Source organism: Solanum pennellii, chromosome 12 (assembly GCF_001406875.1).
Source record: "Solanum pennellii chromosome 12, SPENNV200".
NCBI classification, from domain to species: domain Eukaryota; kingdom Viridiplantae; phylum Streptophyta; class Magnoliopsida; order Solanales; family Solanaceae; genus Solanum; species Solanum pennellii.
In genome coordinates, this window is record NC_028648.1 from 27,922,459 (window position 1) to 27,936,140 (window position 13,682).

Genomic DNA, 13,682 nt, shown 5'->3' on the forward strand with positions numbered 1-13,682 from the left:
TAATCTTCACTTTATTTGAAAATTGATATTTGACCATGAAATATTTTTTTAGATTTCTAATTGTTTCTTATTTCTTTAAATCAATACATGGGTTGTATTGAAACCAAATACATAACGAACTTCAAAGGCACTGTCCTATCCCTATAATGAGTTTTAACCATCAATAATAGAGACAAGTGTCATTAGAGTAGATCTGATTACACCAAAAACACAAAGTTAGAATACAATTAAATTTTACTTGTTGCATATTACTCTCTCTATAGTCCACCAAATAGTAGTGGGAATGATTCTCTAGTTCTTCTATTCTTTACTTGTAATTCTACTTCTTTCCAGCTGTATAAGGCATCTGCAATTCTACCACATGATCCATGAGATGTTTTTTAGCCTTAGGAATAGACTCTACAAATGGCCAATGACATTGCACTGGATGAACAGACCACTTTTGTATGGGATCTTGGCCTTCCAAATGTGTTTCCAGGGCCATTTTGGTGCCTGCATAATTGGGTGGCTCAACTTCCTATATGTTGCACTTACTTAAAAAGTCTCAGTATTGTTCCCTAACCACTGTAATATGTCTTTCCCTATCTCCAAGACACTAAATTGTTCAATGACGCAGAAGAATTTTGTAAATCTTGGAATTTCCCAATCATTGAGGTGCCTTCTAAATATAATATTTCACCCATGAGGTGTCCATAGTTGTAACACCTTGAAAATTCAAGACTCATTGCAAAGCCTAACATAGGTGTCATAAAGTCTAAACACTGTTTCTAAGTATATTTTTAGTAAATATAGGTCATTTAGGATATTTAAGAACCACAATGTCCAAAACGTTCGGGAAGTTAGTGCAAAGGGATGTTAGTGTACCTTAGCCTTTTTGACTGACTTTTAGGAGTCGGAAATGTACGAAAATTGGTGGAAAGGCAACTAATGGGTGTTTGAGTTGTTCCATGGTTAAAACATCCGGGTACGACTCCCCAAGGACCAACCAAGGGCCCTTGAGGAAGACCGTTGTAGTTTGATGGAGCACTGCCTGGCAGTGTGCATCGACGGGACAGATGACGGCCCGTGTGTGGATCGATGGGGCGTCGATGCCACCGTCGCCCCACACTTAGGCTGGTGGAGAAGGTCCCTTCACCTGCATAGTTTCTGGAATCATCAACGGAGTGCGGGGGCGCAGGCTACGGTCCGTGTGTGGATCGACGGGGCGTCGATGCCACAGTCGTCCCACACTTAGAAAATTGGAGAAAAGCCTCGCCTGCACCAGTCTCTGACCGAACTTACGGATGTGCAGCACGAATTGTCGGTGGACCAACGGTCCCTCGATTGAGGTCTCGTCGATGGGGTCTGCAAATTCCTACATGTTTTAAATTAAATTCATTTGAATAATTAAGTGGTTTAGGGGTAAGTGGGGATTAAAGGAAGACTAATTAAGTTGATTTAGTCCTACTATAAAAACCCTCATTAACCTAAAGACAACTTTCACAATAAACTCTCTTCCTTCTCTCTTATTTCTCTCTAAACATGGATCACCATGAAGGCTAGCAAGAACTTGGGTTTGGGGGCTGGAAAAAGGGTGGATTCTTCATCAAATTGTTGAGAAAAATTAAGGTATGAGTTCTATTCACCTTTGAGATCTTTTCCTCAAAGGGTTTCTTCAAAATAGATTTCAAAAAGTTAAATTTTCTTATGGGTTTCATTCAATTACGAAATTAAAGTTATGGATTGAGTTGTTAATGAATTCTTAGGATTATATTGAGTAGATTAACATGTAATTCAACTTGTTTATGGTAATTGTTTAATTAAGATGAATTATAGGCCTATCATGCTAGTTCTTGAGATGTGATTTAGGATGATGAATTATAGGCCTATCATGCTAGTTCTTGAGATGTGATTTAGGATGATGAGTTATAATATGAAAGTAGACTATGTACCTTATCTCAAGTTGTGATCCAAAGATGTATTGTGTTATAGAGATGCAATTGGCCTTGTTATTCTATTGGTTGTCATTGTGTGATGATGTTACTCCTCAAGTTGGGTTGAGTTAGGGGTTGATGGTAAGACCATGATAATAGACTATGAGGAAGACTTGGTAATTCTTAGAATCTCTATCTTTACTTCCAATTGTGATTAATTGTTGTTAAGTCTTGATATTATATTTGGAGTATGCCTTGTACTAGGATTATAGGGTGGTATGATGTTGAATTGAAATGTGTTGACTATGTTTTAAGGTTGATTAAGGTGTATATGCTATAACGATTGTGAAAACTATCAAGGTGCCTTAATATGTTATAAAATGCTAAAGTGTTAACCTCACTTATATGAATCGTGATGAAAGGATTTATACTCATACAATTCTTATTGAGCTATTGATGATGATGATTATACAAGGGGTAGACCCTATGGCCTAAATGAAGTTATGATTGATAATTAAAGGCTTAAAAAAACATTTCAAAAAGGGACTCTAGCTTAGCACCGAGTGAACTAGATAGAGGAGTGTCCCTTCCCACATAGGGAAGGTAGGAACACTACAATACTCTTGAGATTGGAGACTATAATGCATGACGCATAAAGAGGGTCTCAACTAAATCTCCTAGTTCTTGAACTATGTTTCCCCATAAGAATACTAGCTAGTGGATCCACGTAGTTGCTATGTTTCATGTTTTGGTACTACCTTGGCAAGTAGTCCGCCTTCTTTCGGTGTAGGGTTTTATGACACCGATTCCACACTAGCTCATGTGGTCTTTGTCAGTTAGGGCAAGATATTCAAAAAAGGTAAAACAAATTAAAGGACTTGAACTATAACTTGTATAGCCTAAGGGGTCTAGCTTAGTCTAGGTAGGGGTATGAGACTCTACCTAGACATTGCACTAGTTAACCTTGAGGGGAATCTTTGGAGGAGGTTCTTATATATGTTTATGTTATGACAATATATGATTAATATATGATGACCATGGCATATTGTTGATACTATATGTTGATTAGTTCATTTATGAATATGCCTTGGATTATAATGATAATATATGATGAAATGCAAGCCTAAATGCCATGATATGTAAAGTTGGACATTGGTCATGTTTTTCTTGTTGAGGATACTTGATTGAGTAAGGTTATGGGGATTTTCTTTGTCATTGCACTTGTTGACTTGATAAGGACTTGTGAGTAGTTGTCTTGATTATTATGATATGGTTAACTCTTATTCATTCTTGTGATATTATTCCTTGATGTTAGGGTTGTAGTAAATCATGGTTTAAAGTATGTTAGGATAAGTATTACTTGTATGATAGTAAGCATGTTGGTTGGTTGACATGACTTACTTTACTTTGCATTAAATCCGTAAAGGGGTAAAATGACATGTTTTGACAAAAAAAGTCCCTCTTAGCATGTTTTTCTTGTGTATGTGCATAAGATCTCATACTTAGTACATGTGGAATACTAACCCCATTTTCTTCCCTTTTAGGTTCCGGTCGTTGAAGAATTTCGGGAGGCGTCATTGTTGAAGACATGGATTCTTCTTTTCACCCAAGTAGGGTAGGTCCTCAACTTTCGAGGGAAATGTAATCTTCTAGCTTTAGATTTTGTTATGAGCTTATTGACTCTATCATTTCTTTCCTTGTTATTTGAATATTGTACTTTCGTATAAACTATACTTGGTCTTGTTGAATTGATGTAAGGGCTATGCCCATATTGTGATATCCGTTTAGATGGTATGAGATGAAACAATTGTTGAGACTATTTCTATATTTTTATATATGTATGTGCAGTAAAAGTAGAAGGCTATGTGACTTTCCAATATGAATGGTCTATGTATACTCGATATGAATGACATTCCTAACTTTGATACCAACCTCTTTGCCTTATAGAAATTATCAGGTATCTCTAGATTTGGGTCAACTAAATCATGAATAAGGTCAATCACAGAGTCCATTGCCCCTTGAGGAACATTCCAATCTGATTTGATACTTAATTATCTAACCGCAATAGAAAACTATGAGTGTGGACTCCCCTCATATAAAGGCCGACTAGCAGATTCCAATTGTTCAAAGAAAATTTTACATTCAGCATTAGGAGCTTCTTCACCTTGATTAGCAAAATCAAAATCAGAATGCACACCAAAAGCATCTTGAACCATGTCATCAATTCTATAATTTTGTGCATTAGAATTCACAGTGCTACTACTTTCACCAGGAACATAATGTTGGAATACATCAAAGTTATTATCAATTTCTCCATGACTAGTCCACACAGTGTATTCTTTTTTAAATCCATTTGATAGATATGAAGCTCAACAAAATCTGGTTTTTCATAATTCAAACATTGACATTTATTACAAGGACACTTAATCATACCACTACGTTGAAAAGGATCTAATGTCTTTGAATACTCCACAAAACCAATGACACCTTCTACAAATTCAGGTCTTAGCCCCATTCGACCAAAATTAGTCATATTATACATCCAACTACGATCCATCTACATAAGAATCATTAATTAAATTTGTCAAGCACTACATTATGTAATAATTTACTGAAAACAAATTTTAAGTCTAATTAGTATAGTTTTGACTTAATTCCAACACTATAGTAACCAATGTAACTTATTAACCAACTTAACAACTTTCTAATTCTAACTAGTTTATTTTTAACTTAATTTCTTATACTATTGTAACAAGTTTAACTTACCAAATAACTTAACAAATTTCTAAGTTTAATTAGTTTAGTTTTACCTTAATACTAACACGATAGTTACAAATTTAACTTATTAACCAACTTAACAAATTTCTAAGTCTAATTAGTCTAGTTTTAACTAAATTCTAATACTATAGTAACAAGTTTAACTTATTAACCAACTTAACAAATTTCTAAATCTAATTAGTTTAGTTTTAACTTAATTCAAACACTATAGTCACAACTTTAACTTATTAACCAACTTAACAAAATTTTAAGTCTAATTAGTTTAGTTTTGACTTAATTCCAACACTATAGTAACCAATGTAACTTATTAACCAACTTAACAACTTTCTAATTCTAACTAGTTTATTTTTAACTTAATTTCTTATACTATTGTAACAAGTTTAACTTACCAAATAACTTAACAAATTTCTAAGTTTAATTAGTTTAGTTTAACTTAATACTAACACGATAGTTACAAACTTAACAAATAATTATTTCTAAAATTTAAAGCTAAGTGTCAACACTAGATGGACACAAATTGATTTTCAAAGAAAATCAATTTTGTCATCAATAGGATCAACTAGTGTTGGTACTTATGCTTAAACAATATATTATTTCTAAATTTAAAGGTAAGTGTCAACACTAGATGGACACAAATTGATTTTCAAGGAAAATCAATTTTGTCATCAATAGGATCAACTAGTGTTGGTACTTAAGCTTAAAAAACAGATTTTTCACTAATTGGAGCAACTTGAAAACCATATCTCAAATTCATAAATAATGAATGTTAACTTCAAACTCAAGAACACAAAAAGGGGCAGTACCAGAATGTGGAATCAATTGAAAACCAACAACAGAGCCGGAACCATCTCTCTCAGGACCCAAAAGAAGCCCTTCTGACACTTTCTTATTTTCAGCAATTGATGAACCATCTGAAACACTTGACTAAGTCAAGTGAGAAAAATAAAAAATAACAATACTCCTGCTTTTAGTTGGAGTAGGTAATGTAACATCAAAGATAATTTTCAAACTTGTGAGTCACATTCTATAATTTTCCACAAGCTTTTCACATTAAGGTTAATGAGAGAAACTCCATGTAGCTGTAGTCGAAATAGATGTTTGAAAAACTTCTGCCAATTTTCACAAGACTACAGTCCAAAACCGATGAGATAGAAAATAACTAAACCAGTAGTCGAGGCAAATGCAAAAAATAACAAGGTTCTTACATAGACCACAAAAAATATTCATGACATTATTACAACGTTACTTGTTAATATTACTACTTGTAACACACAAAGATTGAACCTTTCTGTTTCTTCGTCCCTTCAACAACCAAGAAAATCCCAATCCCACTTGTCTTTCTACCCTCAAGAAAAAAGTTAACACTAGAACTAACTTATTTTCAAAGAACTAGTTTGTTCAAAAAATTTACCTGGAGTCAAAGGGTTGGGAACGTCGACCACTGCTGCTGCTGCACGACCCGGCGGAGATGGAGGAGGCGCGACCTCCACCTGCTGAGGCCCGACTGCAAATGGCGCGCAGAGATGGAGCTGGCGGCGGAGAGAGGAGATGGAGAATGGAGAAGACGACGGCGAAGATGGAGAATGGAGAAGACGACGACGGAGATGGAGATGGAGAAGACGACGGCGGAGAGAGGAGATGGAGAATGCTGGCGGAGAGGAACGATGAGAGAGAGAGGGACGATGACAGAGAGAGAGGGACGATGAGAAAGAGAGAGGGAAGAAAGAGATAGCTATTTTTGGCTAGGGTTTTTTTTTTGTTTAAGAGACCTCATGAGGTCTCTCATTTTTTAACTCTTTAATTAAATTAAATTATTATTTTTAATTTAGCAAGTACAGACCTCGTGAGGTCTCTAATTTTATGAGAATTAGATTAAAAATTTGAAAATTTGAAATAAGTCAGGTATAGGAAAAAATAAGTTCATTAAATTGACCTCACGAGGTCTCTCCTACATTAAAAAAAATTTAAAAGAAATTAATTCAAATAGCGACCTCATGAGGTCTCTTATTATAGACCTATTTTTGAGGTCTCCTTTTCTAGGTCTCTTTTTGGCCTTTTTTTAGTAGTGTTATAGCCTTAGCCTTCTTTTCTTATTGTTCATTACTAGGAAACATCATCACAATCACCCTCACTATGAAATTACCTCCAAATCCCTAGCCACCAATGGACATAATACTACACTTAAGTCTCTCATGATTCGATTTCAATTACATGTTAATCTATTCAATTAGATCATTAAAAGGCAATTCTAGTCATGCATGATCACATAGGTTCAAGTTTATCTTTACAAGTCAAGACCAAACTAGATAAATTAACATTAGTTCAATTCATATCTAAGTTATTTACTCATGATCAAATAGTATAGAATACAACTGAATAAAGAAGATCAACAAAAACCTTCATCTAGCCTCTATTGGCCTAAGATCACCATGATCACCTTCAAGTTCAATTACCACAATTCACTATGAAATCATCATGAAAAAAGTTCATAATAATCATATAAACATAATTTAAATCTACCCACTAGATTGGAATCCTAATCAAGCCTTACCCACAAAGTAATCACACCCCTCTATAGATTGGTGTTCTTTGGAATCACAACTGAAGGGAAACTAGGGGGGCTACATGGATGGAAGAATCCATGGATGAATAATATTCACATACCTTATATTAGATCCTTAATCCCAGCTTGAACACTTTGTGAATTCTCCCTAAGCTGCTTCCCCAAACTTCTTTTATTCTCCAATGGTGTTCTTGAGAGTTCTATTTTGAGAGAGAGCTTTTGATTTGGAGTCTAGAGTATAAGGGGGTGTTTTATTGTTTTAATACCCATATAATGCCTAAAACTACATAAAATAACCGCCCATATAATTATTTGGACGTGGGTTAATTTCCCAATTCACTCATCCACTTTACAGTAAGTTGCGAAAATGTTGCAGGCTGCATTAACGGATGCCACCTATTGGCGTCGACCAGACGATGGGCCATGCTGGAAAACCGTCATCTTGGTCAGATACTTCTCAAATGGGGCTTAAGGTCAAAGAATAAGTCTCAACCAATGCCCCCATCGACGGGGCGTCGATGGACCTACGGCCCGTTGGTGCCCCTCGTGGGTTGGGACTGGTTTTTATAGTTTTTCTCCCAAGTTAGGTCCCTCTTCAAGGACCCTTAGGTTGGTCCTTGGGGAGTCTTGCCCGGACGTTTTCACCCTAAATATGTCCGTATAAATGTTAGGAACCCTCCCTATCAAATTTAGTTCCAAACACAACATAAAACATCATGAAACATACTAAGGCATGCTAGCATGTCTCAAGACTAACTTTCAACCGTCACCAGACGTTTTTGGATGTTTCACTCCAAACTCACTCAAACTCTATACACTGCCTCTAAAAACTATAATTGACCATTTTTGGACCTCATAAGATCATGGAACCACCCGATATACTGTATCCGGACCTGATTCATTTTTGGGTCCTTACACCTATGATTACTTCCTAGTTTCTAACACAGATTCCCACCGTAGGATTAACTAGGAAAGTGCTAGTTAGGTACCAACTGTTGAACACTGAAATATCCTACACTCTCTCTTGGAACATCATTATACTATCAGATTATTAGGTTTCCCGATTTAGGTTTTAGTTGAAGGTCATGCAATGAATGCGTATTTATGTCATGCTTAGAGCCAACACATTCAACTTATTTTCACCGATACATGCAAGCACTATCTAGGATAGGGTATCATTTTTCCAGCCATCATGCTTCATTTTTTATGCTTTTATACTTGTACAAATTACGATATGACGGTACAACAGAAAATTAAAAAGTCTCTCGGGGAAAAACAACACAAGCAAGAAAACCCCAAGAGAGGATTGTGAGTTTGGTTACTCAGACATCACCCTAGCACTAACTTTCCATTTACCCCACCCTTAACAAAAAAATTATGCAATGTCTCCAATGCATAAGAAATCACAATACTAGTTGGTAGGTGAAGCGAACCTGTGGCGCCGAAGACTCTCAAAAAGTGGGCTGGTAAAGTTTCCTGGAACCCGCAAGATCAACACTTGGGTGACCCTCAGTAGTTCCCACATTAAACTCCGCACCATCAGTAGTGCTCCTATCAGCAATCACCAGTACAGAACTGAATGCTCCAGTAACCATATTTGATGCTCTCCTCTAGCGTATCTCCTCATCCACCAAAGAGGCCCTCCTAGCAAGCTCTAACTTCGTCCTCTCTTTTTTTCTTTGCACGAGACTTATCATCGACCTCAGTAGTGCATCTAGATCAGTGCCTCTTGGGACGACCTCGATGCTCAGACTGAGGCTCAACAGGGACTTTGCACAAGGCCTCTAGAATCGTGTCCTTGTATAGCTCAATGGGAGCACTCTCTGGCTTAGTACCCCTCATATCTAATATGGCATACACATCAGCTCGCAAGCTAGCAAGCTCAGCCTGAATAGTAGTGAGATCAACAGTAGGGGTTGGCCGTGCTAGCACATGCAGCTCGAAGGCATCGAGGTGTTGGTGGACCGCTTGAATTTTCTGCTTGAGCTGCTTGGACACCCGCTTCTCTATGCGATCCTCAACAATGGATTTCTGCATCCAAGGCTGAATGTGGTGGAGCCGGGTGGCTATCTGTGCCTCTAACCTCTAGACTCGAGCTAGAGGGATCAATGCTGCAGATGGTGGTGTGGGACGAGATGAACTGGGGGCCCTGCTAGCGCCGCGTGTAGAAGAAGCGGGAGTGGGATCAGCAGGCCCAGGTGCAACAGGGTCAGCCCTTAAGCTAGCTTCACAGTGTCCACCAAATTCTCGCCTAGTGGCGGCTCCTCAATCTTGGTCCCTCTACGTGGTTCCGCTACATTGGCATCATACCTGATGAGGACATTATCAACCGTCCTTAACGGGCTGTGGAGTGTGTCACAATGCCAAACTGGCACTCTTGCATCCTTGCACAACTGGGAAATCCGACATGCAAAGGGGTAAGTGGAAGAGGTCTTGAAGGCCCTCTTATGAATTACTGATATAAGCATCCGAGCAAAGTCTATCTCCAGTCCCGCTACAAGAGCAGCGACCAACACCACCCTATTCCATGTGACAACATTATTAACTTGCATGGGCGATAACCTCTGTTGGACTAGCAGCTAGAAGAACTTGGCTACAAAGGTAAGGGTAGCGTTCTTGATCAACCCTCGGGGGTCTATCACACAACTTCCCTCTCACCATCGGCGCAAGATATTGAGCCAACCATTTCTTTGTCGACTCATGATGCTCCACACTCTGCCCAAACTCGCCACTCTTTACAACCTGCCACCTGTAGTCAAACTTTGTAGTATTGCATGTCATATGTGAGCCGGTAGTGGGGCCATATAGGAAAACACGGATGGTCGACTCAGATATGTCAACCCGGCAACCCCAGAGTAGTGTATAGGTGAGAGGATCCTGTTTGGCAGGTCTTGCCCGCCATTCTATGGAACCTCAGAGAATGCCTACGTAGGAAACGTAGAACTCTCGAACTATATCCTCACTATAGGTGTCCAAATCCCCGATCCATCCACTCGAATTTGTGTAGCTTGAACACTCTGTGAACCTCGAGGACCGTGTGCAAACTCCTATGAGGACTCGATACTCCACTTTAACCAGCCGGGTCATCACCCCCTTTTTGTTCAACATTTTTGCATCTCTGTACACTTGGTATTGACCCTCGACGCACCACCAGTTTGGTTTCATCAGCAATAAGTGTGGGGTCATCAGCTTGAGGTGTAGGTACAAACTCTTAACTAGTAGCCTCATCAGACAAGGCTTGCTGGTCTTGGCCCTCCGACCTAGTGGCACCCTGAGAAGTGGAACCGAAATCAGTGGTCTCTTTTGACCTAGAAGATTGGGCCAACCCTGAGGCGGAGACATACTCAGGGCTGAATGCTAAGCCCTCTTCAGAACTGGAAACAACCCTGATTGATGAATCGGTTAGTGTACGCTCCTCATTAGACTGGGAGGCAGTGACTACATAAGAAGTCACCTTCTGGGGGGTTCCCCTTGTGACCCGTGCTGCTGTAGTCAGTGTCGTAGAAGATAGAGAGACATAAGCTGGGTCTTGCTCATTTTCCGAATCTAATATCCTCCGACGAGACGGGGCGACCGACATAGATTTGCCCCTCTTTGCATCAAAAAGGTCCTTCTTAGGATCCATCGGTACCTGTAGTGTAGTTGTTAGTCTCAACTTAGCATACTTACACACTCGAAAAACAATGGGGCGAAGAAAACTTGAGTATCAAAAACACAGACTCTTCTTGCAAATTCAGATCAACGGGCACTGTCGATGATTCGTCAATCAATCAATAGTCCGTTGATCATGTCCGTTGTTTGACACTTAGAATTATTCAAGAGAGGATGAAACACAAAATTTCTCTGATGGATACGACGGACGTCCAAAACGGTCTATCGTCTGGCACTTAGATTTATTTTAGAATTTAGTTAGAGTAGTTCCTCTAAGCGAAATGACGGACGTGTAAAACGGTCCATCGGTCAGTCGACAAACTAGAGTACACTACGGTCGATCAGTCGACGGGGTCTCATACAGTTATCTTGCGACTGATTTTAGGTATTTTACATGTTCAATCGTTTAGTTCCTTTAGTGACTCCTTTTAACAGAATCATGTTTTAGACATGCATTTTTAACATACTAACGACGAGTTCTTCATTCCTAGGGTTCCGATGTCATACAACTATCACACTAATTCAGTCAATATAAGGAACCCTAAGTTGTAATTTTCAGACATACAGAGACATCCACATTTTAGAGAGACTTAATAGGTTACAGAACCACATTCTATCATTCCGAGGGACGTAACTACACAATTTTTAGCATGCAATTTCATTTCATTTTGTCCCAAGGACAAGACCCACTCTCGGATTCCTATTTGTAAATATGAACAAGAATACAAATTTTAAATGAAATTGAAGTACCTTTCTAAGCAGTGGTGTGGTTGTGAGAGACTTGGGAATCGTAGCCTACGCGCCTGAACTCGATCAGTGGACAACAAAGGGTTAAGAAACAAAGACTTTTGGAAAAGAGAGAGAGAGAGAGAGAGTTTAGGAAGTAAAAATATTGATGGGTGAGTGATTTGGGATTTTGAGAGGTTGAATTTGAGTGAAATAGGAAGGAAATAATGGCATGAAACGGTTATGGAAGGGATTTTAAATGAATTTGAGAGAGGAAATGAATTTGAACAGTTATGTCTTTTAATATACCTGCCGGGTCGAGTCGGGTCACTAGTAGATTTGGACCTACGAAAGCCCACCGAGGGTCCGTCTATTGGGGCCGTCGATCACTTCTAGACTCAGGGAAAATTTGGGAACATACCTGGGATCTGCGGACACCATCAACGGTCCGTCGATGGGGTTTGTAGAACACTACACCAAACCATTTTCTGCAAATTTTTGCTTTTGCTCCTTGCACATGTATCACCCATTAGGCTATTCTTTTTGTATTTTTCTAGATACTTTTGTGACATGGACCTTATACTAATCTTTGTCCAACACTAGCACACAAGCAAAAATGATTTGGTGAAAAAAAATGAAAACAAAACTAGGACTGTTGCTACAAGGAAAACAAAGCCTATCGTTGGCTAGAGAATACACCTTGGGTTGCAATAGAATACACCAAGAAGATTTTTATTTAACGTCGCGACACGACGCATGCCCCTTATTGCTCATACTTCATCAAGATGATAGGCCTCAACCACTTCATGAACACTCTCTGCCTGCCCCATATAGATCTCTATCCTTTACATGTTGACTTTGAACTTTGCACCTTCCTTATTCTCCAACTCAACCACTCCATGTAGGAACACTTTTGTTATAAGGAATGTCCCTGTCCACTTGGACTTGAGTTTTCCCGGAAACAAGCATAGCCTAGAGGTGAATAGAAGCACAAAATCACCAACCGCAAATTCTCGTTTTTCAATACTTTGGTTATGATACTTCTTCATCTTCTCTTTGTAGATGGCTGAAATTTCATAGGCCTTAGGAGAAACTCATTAAGCTCATTCAACCCATTTAGTCTTTGTTCTGCCGCTTTAGTCCAATCCAACTTCAGTTTTTTCATCACCCACATCGCTTTGTGCTCTAGCTCGACCGACAATGACAAACCTTCCCATATACAAGTTTGTATGGAGACATACCTATGAGAGCTTGTATGCAATGCGGTAGGCCCAAGAGCATCATCAAGCCTCCTTGACCAATCAGTTCTATTAGCATTCACCGTGTTCGCTAGAATTTGCTTGATCTCATAATTGGACACCTCAACTTGTCCCCTAGTCTGTGGATGCTAAGAAGTAGCCACATTATGGAGAACACTATATTTCTCCAATAGCCCTCTTAAAACTTTATTACAGAAGAGAGAGCCAACATCACTAATAATGGCCCTAGGTGTGCCAAATCTTAGCAGTGACACTCTTTCATTCATTTTTAGGAAGTGCAATTGCTTCTACCTATTTTGACACATAGTCAACCGCCACAAGATTATACTTCATCCCATGAGAACTAACAAATGGGCCCATAAAGTCAATGCCCCATACATCAAATAGCTCAATCACTAGAATAGGATTCAATCGGTGTTCATGTCGCTTCAAAATTCCTCCATCTTGTTGGCATCGATCACAAGATTTGGCAAAAACATGAGTGTCTTGGTGAATGGTTGGACAATAACATCCACACCGCAAGACCTTATGCGTAGTATGGATACCACTATGGTGCCCATCCACAGGCGAGGAGTGACATGCCTCCAAAAGAACTTTCTCACATCATGCATGAACTTTTTCCTCTGGTGGAAGGTCAAGTTTGAAAGAATTACATCACTTAAGAGTAAGCAAAAAAATGTGAGCGCTCCTGCACTATACGGACGGCTTTTTGGCGGTAAGGTTGGGTAGATAATTCGCAAAATCTGCGAACCATGGGATCAAATCATAAGAAGTGGCCTATACATGTTCATC

At 38.9% G+C, this 13,682-nt stretch overlaps 1 pseudogene; it reads right to left on the bottom strand.

The window, feature by feature from the left end:
• Nucleotides 1-3,985: 3,985 nt before the first annotated feature.
• LOC114075278 lies at nt 3,986-4,477 on the bottom strand (annotated as a pseudogene).
• Nucleotides 4,478-13,682: the final 9,205 nt, after the last annotated feature.